Here is an 11124-nt window from a genome sequence, read left to right on the forward strand (position 1 = left end):
GCAGTAAGATGATTCGTCATGCAACTTTTTGCATTCAATTCGAGAGAGTGTCAGGCAATTTTGTGAACTAAATTGATCTCCGCCAAAAAATTTTGTGCATGAGAAAATGCATTTTTAAAGTGCATCTCGAAGAGATGGAAAATGAAAAATTTAGAACTTAGGAAATATTGATGGAAATGAGTTCAATTTTTATATTTGGGGGTTTTGGAGGTCAGTGAACACAAATTTCATGACGGCGATGGTCTCCGACCTGGTGCCCAAGGTGGAGCTCGTCGCCTGGGACGATCGCGAAATGAAGATTGGATCGAAAAACTGAAAAATACGCGTTTAATATTTTTCAAAAATCTATCGAATGACACTAAAGACGACCCCCACTCCATCCCCTGTAGGTGGGGTAGGGGCAACTTTAAAATCTTAAACGGAAACGCCCATTTGTTATTACAGATTTGGATTGCTTACGTAAAAATAAGCAACTTTTATTCGAGAAATTGTTTCGAATTGTGGATAGATGGCGCTATAATCGGAAAAACGATTTATCGTGATACCATAGGTAAATTATAGAAACGGTCATATTATAGCGCCATCTATCCACAATTCTAAAAAATGTCTCGAATAAGAGTTGCTTACTTTCACGTAAGCAATCCAAATCTGCAATAACAGATGGGGTTTCTATTTAACATTTTAAAGTTACCCCCACCCCACCTCCACGGGATCGAGTGGGGTGGTCGTGTTTAGTGTCATTCGATAGATTTTTGAAAAATATTCAACACGTATTTTTCAATTTTTCGATCCAATCTTCATTTCGCGAATTATTCGATCGTCCCGTGAATTATTCGGTCGTCCCAGGCGACGAGTTCCACCCTGGGCACCAGGTACCTCGGAGACAATCGCCGTCATGAAATTCGTGTTCAGTGCCCTCTAAAACCCCCAAGTATAAAAAGTGAACTCATTTCCGTCAATATTTCCTAAATTTTTTATTTTCTATCTCTTCGAGATGCACTTTAAAGATGCTGTTTCTCATGCACAAATTTTTTGCCGGAGATCAATTTAGTTCACAAAATTGCCTGACACTCTCACGAATCTAATGCAAAAAGTTGCATGACGATACAACTTACTGCACAAAATTCCTAGGTTTAATGCTTCGTTGCCTCGTCTATAATCATGTAACATAAAAACAGAAATTAATGAAAAGGGAAAAAGAAAGAGTATATTGAGAGAAACAAACGACGAATGAAATAGAGAACACCAGGAAAATTAATAAAGAATAAATAGGAAATATGGACATAGAACTACATACAAAAAGTAGGTAAAGTAGTAGGTGGAGAAGATGTTGTGGAAGATAAGTTAGAAGATAAAAAGAAAAAAATCAAGAAGAAAGATAACTACAAAAGAAGACAAAAGAAAAACACAAATCGTTTGTATATGAAATTTTGGGATAAAGAAGAGTATTATGTAATTTTAGAATGAAGTAGAGGTAAAGGTAGAGAACAAAAAACACAAAATCTTAGAAAAATAAAAAGGGGTAGGATTAGAGGCAATCAATAATTCGTATTTGCATGTTTCAACTTGAATTGCTTTGAATATAATTTCAGAACATTTTTATAACTCGTAATATCATACACCTAAGCGTTAACAGTTATAGATACTTATATACAATTACCCAAAAAAAGCATATTTGTATAAAAAATATTTTTATATTTTTTTTGTATCGAAAACTATCTAGAAAAATCACAATTTTTATCAAAATAGTTTTCTCATAAGCACCATGACAGACACAAAAGCAGAGGTAAATGTTTTTCTTTCAAATAAACTGGAAGAATGGCCGAACAGAAACCAAATAAGATTTATCAAGAGGTATTGAAATTGTGATGTTAGCTCGTATCATTCACATGAAGCTAACGCAGTGGCGGATCCAAGGGGGGGCGATGGGGGCGATCGGCCCCCCCTCTCAACCCAAGTGATTTTTTTTAATTATAATATAAATATTACAAAAACATTCATTTATTTTTTCAAATGGATAATTTATACATGTTTTAAAATTACAATATTATATGAATTATGAATTACATATAAATATATTTTATTAGTATGGGACTTCGCTAAAACGGGGCAGTGACGCCAGTGTATTTGGAAATGAGTAATTTATAATCCTTATAAATTAAGAAATAAAAATTATCACAATAAGCATATTTAAAAAAATATGTAATCCTATATACTGTGAACGCATACTACTTAAGAATCTCCACGTATAATTATAAAATCGTTTGCAAATAACAGATTCGCCGAAAATCTCTCGAAAATTGCGCGCCTAGCAAAAACTATATTAATTCGCCGAAAATATAAATATGTTCACACGCCGATAGCGCGATAGCTGACCACGAAAAAAGAACATCCTTATTAATTATTAGTAATTAGTGTATTTTGGGTATTTGGGTATCGATGCAAGTAACATCTCTACATAATACTGATTCGTACAGATCTAAGTTTGTAAATTGTTAGCGTGATTAATAGTATTTTGATTTTATTCTTCTTTTTTTATATTAATATAGTTTGTGATTTACGAAGAGTTATAAGATGTCAAATAAACGAAAGGAATCAGAAGCTTCTACCGAGAACTTAAAAAGTAAAAAATTCAAATGTCGCAATATAACTGATTATTTTTTTAAAATGAACGTAATTTGGGTGATAATGTTAATAGTAATGATGATAATAAATATGTACAAGGTACATCTTATCAGATAGATCATACTATGAGACCTACTGATCTTGGATCAAATTTAAGTTCTGAGAGCATTCAAAACAAGTAATGCGATTTTTCAGTGTATCCGATACAAATCAACGATGATGCAGTGAATACCAATTCTACTTTCGAGAGTATGTATTATGGAAAAAGGTATGTCTTATATCCATGAAATGTATATCTTATATATTATATAAGTTTATTTTATATCACGTTTGATAGAAGTGAGTAAGTGAGTATTTCTCCACGAGTACGATAGATAGTCATTTATGTCGCGGGATGCATTCATCCACATATAAAATGATGGTAATAAATTAAATTTTAAACTTCATATGGGAAAGTACATCATGTGACACCTCATTTAAAAGCTTTTGAGATACTGATTACAAAAATGTATAGACAATACTTGTGCAAAATGTCGGTCCAATGCTTTTTAAATGCATTCATTTTTTTTTTATAATCCGAGAAAACTAATAAGTATCTTTGAAAATTTTAAACGCAAAATGCAAGATAACATTATTATTACCGAGGGTCGAAAGTCTCTGAAAACTTCTATAATGTTTATTTTAATAAGTTACAGGGGTGAAATAAGGAGAAAATTGAGTATGATTTTTAACACGTTGACGGACAGTGCGTCAAATGTATAAGCAAGTGTTGTGACACTAATATGTATTTTGCAAAGTAGAATAGGGGAAAATGCTACGTCTATGGACGTTGTGTCACATTACATCAATGGAAATTAAACGTATATAGACGTTCTGTCCGTCAGCGTGTTAATTTGAAATATATCATTCAAAAGAAATTTTTGTTTATTCTAATGGACTTTCGGCCCTCGGTAATAATGTAATATTTTATTCTGCGTTTTCTCAGGATTCGAAAAAAAATGAATGCGTTTAAAAAGCATTTGACCAAAATTTTGCGCATGTACGTATTATACATTTTTGTAATCAGTATTTCAAACGATTTGAAATGAAGTGTCACTTGATGTACTTTCCCATTACGAAATAAAATTAAAAATATTTCGACATAATTTTTTTTTGCCTTGAAAAAAGTAAAGTATTTTGATTTAAAATTACATTCGGTTAATTCATTATTACATTTCCGAAACTACTGTAAGTTGTTAACTTATAAAGTCTCATTTTGTAGGTTTTTTAAATTTTAATGATAATTCACTACATATATTTATTTTTATTTCATCAACTTTATATATAGGGCGATAGGGTGTCCCGACCCAAAAGTAGCGGAACCGTTGAATATTTCGCGAAATGAACATCGGATCGAAAAAATGAAAAATATATGTTCAATAATTTCTAAAAATCTATCAAATAATACCAAACACGACCCCCCACTCGACCCCCTGGAAGTGGGATGGGGCTAACTTTAAAATATTTAATGGAGACCCCCAGTTTTAATTGCAGGTTTGGATTCCTTACGTAAAAGTAAGCAACTTTTATTCGAGACATTTTTTCGAATTCTGGATAGATGGCGCTATAATCGGAAAAACGATTTATCGTGATACCGTGGGTAATTTATAGAAATTGTTTAATATCTATAGAAACACACTCTCAAATGGAAAATCAAAAAACAAGTTGAATAGTTTTCAAAATCCTATCTAATATCGAATGCCACCAAACACGACACGGTGTCATTCGATAGGTTTTTGAAAAATAGTAAACAAATGTTTTTTAGTTTTTCATTTGGAAGTGTATTTCTCGAGACAGACTATTTCTATATTATTCTATTTCTATAGAATAGATAAAATGTCCCGAATAAAAGTTTCTTACTTTTACGTAAGGAATCCAAATCTGCAATAAAAACTGGGGGTTTCCATTTACGATTTTAAATTGAGCCCCACCCCACCTCCAGGGGTTGGGGTAGGGGGTCGTATTTGGTGTCATTCGATAGATTTTTAAAAATTACTGAACAGGTATTTTTCAGTTCTTCGATCCGATTTTTATTTTAGCCAATCGGCCCCCCCTCTTAACGATGCTGGATCCGCCGCTGAGCTAACGTTACAATTTTCCCAAACTACGCCACTGAGATAGAGTATCTCAGTGTTGACTGTCTCTCTATGTTTTCTATTTAAGATAGAGGTTGACGTTTTTATTCTCACATTAGCAAATAAATTAATAAACTTACACATAGTCAGGATGTTAACTGGGGCATCTTTAACACTTTAAGAGGCAACATTAGCGCGCGGAAAATGCGTTCCAAGATTGCGATTTTAATTTTGAATATTTTGTCGACATATTTGGCCAACTGCTTAACCAAGATGATCCTAAGGGGAGGGATTACAATACTGGAGGGTCTCTGGGGGTATAGAATATCCCCCCGATAAGAGCGTATAGAGCTCAAAGTACCGGGTGTCCAAATAAGAATGGCTCTCGGCCATATCTCAGGAACCATTTATAGTACAGCTTTGAGGAAAAAATATTTATAACAAAAGTTGTCTCGAGAAAAGCCTGAAAATTATTTTCATATAAGTCCACCGCTAGGAGTAATTGAATATCAAAAATTAAAAAATCGAAATTTTTCAAAATTTGCCTAATGAAAGGGCATGGAAATCCGATCATCGTATTTTTCATAAAATTATGCGCATATTTGATTTCAGCAACCCAAACAAAGTTGACATTGACAGTAATTAAATATTTGATAATGATCATTTTTGATTAGCGTTCGAACAATCGGCCCTCAATTTTATTTAATATAAATTATGCCTATAATTTAATAGATTTATAATATATACCCAATTTAATACTAGTATATACTAGTGATTTTACCCGTTAATTTTAGGATTAATAAATATAAAATTACATAAAACTTTAAATTATTTTTCTTAATAAAGTAACCAATATTTTTTTTTTCAATTTGGCGAAAAATTTAATTACCGATGAAGTATAGTAAATATTTCGTGTAAATTTGAATCGTAAATAATGCATGGAAGAGTCCATTTATTATTAGATACTCCCGTTAAAGGGGAGGCCGTTATACAAAAGTGACCTTTTTAAAGTTGTTAATGTGTACATTATTCCTTTTAAACTACATAATATACTCAAATTGTATTTTTAAACATCTTATTTATGTTATGTAATAATTAATAAATTCACTATCAAATTTGAAATAAAAATTCTTTTAAAAGTTTGTAAATCCTAAAATTAACGGGTAAAATGCTACGTTTGACAAACTATATATATTATGTATTAAATTGGGTATATATTAAATTTTAGGCATAATATACTTATATTAACTAAAATTAAAAATCTAATGGAATGGTATCGAACAGAATAATAAAATAGCGCCTCCTAGCTGGCATATTTATTACTTATTAGGCTGTTTCGAAATTATAATTCTTACATTGACGAAAAAGAGCTGTTTTCAACAAGACTAAGGGCCGGTTGTTCGAACGCAGGGCCCCCGCTACCATATGTGCAAAGTGTGAAATGCACACGGGCGCCATCCTTTAGGGGCGCAAAAATCCAAGATCAAAAATTGCAAAAATTTGTAAAAAAAACAAAAACCAAAAATTAATTTTAAAATAAAAGCTGAGAAATTAAATAGTTCAGTTTTGCATGGGATGACATTATTAATCTTTAAATTCTTGTTATATATAAAATAAAAAAATCCCATAAAAATAACAGACACCCACTCCCTACACCGTAGACAAAACTGTAAGGTAAGATAAGAAAAATACCTAATGCAAAATAAATTGTAGCTATGTGCTGATCTGCTGATTTCATGTGAAAAATATAAACATACATTGGATGAGCAATAAAATAGTGTGTAGGCGGTAATTTTATTGTCTCAGATTGTGTTGCGCTAAAATGACAAATCGACAAAATTTTAAAACCGCCTATCAAATAACGAATCAACAAGATTTGAGAAATCTCTGGTTTCACTTAAGTCAGGGTAGCTAACAAGTTATTACTGTAATGCTATTAATTTTTACATCTAAAGTTATTTGTATTTTGTCAAGTGTTGTATCGTTTAATGTTTTGTTTACTACTTTTTTTTTCTAACAAAATAAGTGCTGAATACGTGCTGACTGCAATTTCAACGGTTTGATTTTTTATAAAAGTGTTCCTTATTTTATACTATCAACATTTACCCTTTATTTATAGGATGGTGCTATTATAACTATTTTTTTACCCAAATATCTTTTCATTAATTATGGGGGAATCAATAGAGGACGAAAACTTGCATTGTTTCAGAAAAATTCAAACAAGCTTATATTTTTTAAAACTCTTTAACTTTAAAACATTAACCCTTTATTTATAGGACAGTGCTTATAATTATGGTTTTTACCCAAATATCTCTTCAATTATAGAGGAGTTAATATAGGATGAAAATTTGCATTGTTTCGGAAAAATTCAAACAAGCTTATATATTTTTCTAAAACTCTTTTTGTTAGTTCATAATATACAGTGTGCAAGGCACTCATGGAATAAAATTATTTATGCCCCTGTTTCAAAAAATTATAAAAAACTCTGAGACATGTCGATTTCTAAATAAAAATGTACACTTTTTAAACATAAATTTAAGTGTACAGGGTGATTCACGCAAGTCCGGCAGAGTCCATAAGCTTTATTTTTAATGGAGCACGCTATATATTTTTATATTTTTAAAAGCTGCGTGACAACCTGATTTCAACGAACTATCATGTAGGGTGTATTATGCATAATACAGGGTGAAATTTTGAAAATATGAAGTAACGAAATCGCTTATGGAATAAAATTGTTCGAGTCCTTATTTTAGAAAATTATAGAAAATACTGAGACACGTCAACTTTTAAATCCAAATGGGCACTTTACAAACATAAATCTAAATATACAGGGTGATTCACGCAAGTACGGCATAGTCCATGATCTTTCGATCCCTTCAATCGCTTAATCCGTTTCAACTACAGCCCTTTCAAAAATAAGCACTTTCACGACAAATCGTACAGGTCATATAGAAACAATACATAAGTACAGTAACTTGTGAAGCGGTAACTGTTCATTTCATTTGGGATGCTAATTAGGAGATTTTCACGATACTTTTTTACAAAAAAAAAAGGGACCAACTTTATTTTGAGCGTAATAACTTACTGATTTCGGATGCTAGAAACTTTTTTAAAAAACAAGAATAAAGCTTTTTTGAACACTTTAAAAAGGTTGTTATGAGTTTTCCCCGAAAAGTGCTCAATTTTTTGGTTATTTCACATTGAAATATTTGATTTGGAATTTGACGAATATAACCTATTTTTCATTTGCTACAATAATTGTGCATCTATTGGGTCCACAGAGCTCATATTTTATGTAGGTACACCATTTTTTTTTCACTTTTTTATAAGCTATATTATTATCTAAGAATAGTTTCTTCGATAAAATACTTATAGTTTAAGTTATTTGCGAAAAATCGTATAAAAACGTGTTTTTTTTTTGTTAAAAAATGAACATATTCACTCGCAAATAACTCTAAAAGTTTTTATTGACTATGTGAAAAATCTCTCTAAAGTTGCTTAGAATTAGTCGGTTTATTCACTTCCGGTGTTAGCTATGTGTAATGCCAAATTTAAATTTTACAATCAATTTTCGTGCTCAATAAAAAAAATAAATATAAACTTAAATCACATTTGTGTATGGGTAAAAGTTCTGGATTTGGATTTATAATAGTCTTTATTTGTACCTTACTTAAGGACGGCTTAAGTAAGTAAGTTGTTAAGAACTTCATTGTTAATCTTACTTACACATGTTTTATTCAAACATTTTTTCTTGTCACCTTACGGCTACCTAAAATGCAAGATTACCCAAATTAGTTTAGTAGTTTTTCTGCCTTCGTTTTTGAAAGGGTTTAAAGCTGAAAGGGCTCGAATAAATTGCTTTCTCCTCAAATATGCAAACTTGGTGCTTATTATTGTGCTACTTTAGAAATTAATTCCTAATTCCCATGAGTACCTCAGAGTTTTTTGTCTCAGAATGACAGAAAAAGACCTTCAGGCGCGACGTTTCGCAAGCAAAAGAAACTGAGACTACAAGAAAGGGAAAAAATGGCTGGATCTTTAAAGCACTTCTTGCAAAACAATTAAGATTCCACGGAGGGCACGGAGACTCTCGATGCGGCCGAATCTCAAGATTTTGAATCCCTAATATCAGCAACTGTGAGTGGACCATCTGAAATTTCAATAGAGACGACCACAGTAACATCAGGTCCTGCAATAAGTGGCGGCGATTGTATCAGCAAAACGGCTTCTAGTGATGCAGAGCCCGATGAAGCGATGACACCATCCTCGTCTACACAACTTAATAATCCACTTCAGGTACCGAAATAGAAATACCTGCTACAAGTGACACTTTCGATGAAGGCTTTAATGAGACTGGTGTCGATATAATTCCGTCCGACCCTGGTTTGTGGCCCGAAAGAATCACCAATGAGATAGCAAGAATATTGGTTAAACGTGGTCCGCCCTTGATTGACACTAATTGTAGCTTTCCTAATAATAAAGACAAGAGAAAGTTTTCATGCGATTACTTTGTAAGAAATCTAGCAAATAGAGAAAAAGTCGATAGAACTTGGCTTATTTACTCTATTTCTAAAGATTCTGTATTTTGTTTCTGTTGTTTTCTGTAAGTTGTTTTCTAAAACTCGTAACACTTTTTGTGATGCAAATGGATTATCGGATTGGCAACACTTGTCTTTGCTAATGAAGAGACACGAAATGTCAATTTTACACAACAGTTACATGAACACTTGGGTAAATTTAAAAAAAAATGATGGAGACATCTATTACTGTTAATGCTCATCACCTGCGGATTTTAGAAATGGAAAAAAATATTGGCCCGACGTGTTGGAAAGAATTATTGCGATTGTTAAATATTTACCTACACAGTGCCTAGCATTTCAAGGTTCTTCTAAATTACTTTTTGAACATGACAATGGAAATTTTCTAAAAGCTGTTGAGATGATTGCCTCTTTTGTTTGATTCAGTTATGAGACAGCACGGTAGCCGTGTGTGTAACTCCCAAAAACAATCTGTTAAAATGACTCATTATTTAGGCATGCAAATACAGAATGAAATAATTGAATTATTGTCGTCTAAAGTAAGAAATAATATTTTAGAAATGGTTCGCAGTTCAAAATATTTTTCAATAATATTAGATTGTACACTAGTTCTGAGGTATGTGGTCCTTAACACCACTTCAAAAAAGGTTGAAGTTAAGGAAAGCTTTATTGCGTTTAATCCAATACTAGACTCTACCAGGGAAGGGATATATACATTTATGACTGAAATTTTGAAAAAATTAAATTTAGATATAAAATATATTACGGGACAAGGTTATGATAATGGGGCAAACATGAAAGGAAAGCATGTTGGGCTTCAAAAACGCATTCTTGATGAGAATCCGAGAGCACTTTTTGTACCTTGTGCTGCTCATACTTTGAACCTAACAGTAAACGACGCTTCTAAGGTATCAGATGCTACAATATATTTGTTTAATCTTGTGCAAGAGCTATATAATTTTTTTTCGTCATCCACAAAAAGGTGGGATGTTCTGAGAAAAAATGTTCCTGGGTTAAGTTTAATGATGATCCTTCAGGTTGTGACCTGAAGTTGTATACCTTTATAAAAATTGAAATTTAAATGTACAATTACAATTTATTTTCTTAAATTCAACCTTTCTGTTACTAATTAGTACAACTATAATCATATATTTATGTTTTTATAATTAGTTGTTCTCAATATATAGGGCGGATCGCGTCGCCCCCATGATTTGCCGCCGAGTGCTTCGCACACCTTGCACCCCAGGGTCGGAACGGAACGGGCCTGACCCTATACATCGCACTAACTATGGATGTAACAACTTCATATCAATATGATAACATAAATTTCTTTGCAACCTTCGACTCATTCCTACCTCAGGTTTTGTCTACTCTTGTCTTGAGTAATATTATATTATGTCGATAACTTCTTGTATTGTAACCAGAGATGTAGATACTGGTATGAATTTATAGTTTAACATTCATTGTAAGTGGGCTTGCTCAATGATAAATAAATAAATAAATAAATATAAATAAATATATATAAATATATAAATAAATATATGTAAATAAATGTATATAAAATATGTAAACTTTTTAGTTTTGGGATATTATTTAAAATTTTATAAACAACGTGTCTCTAACCCATTAGATAAAAGTAAATGCTTTAAAATGGGTGTGAAACCGAAATTTATTTGAATTTACTTTGTTATGATTTTATTCTATTTGTTTCATTTTGTTGATATTTTAGTTTAGTCTACAAATAAATTAATATTATCACTTCTAAAGTTCAGTTTTTTGCTTTATTTCAAGCACCTACCTACCTACCTACCTTCAATAAAATAAATAAAAAAACATGATCCAAAATG

Source organism: Diabrotica virgifera, chromosome 1 (assembly GCF_917563875.1).
Source record: "Diabrotica virgifera virgifera chromosome 1, PGI_DIABVI_V3a".
NCBI classification, from domain to species: Eukaryota; Metazoa; Arthropoda; class Insecta; order Coleoptera; family Chrysomelidae; genus Diabrotica; species Diabrotica virgifera.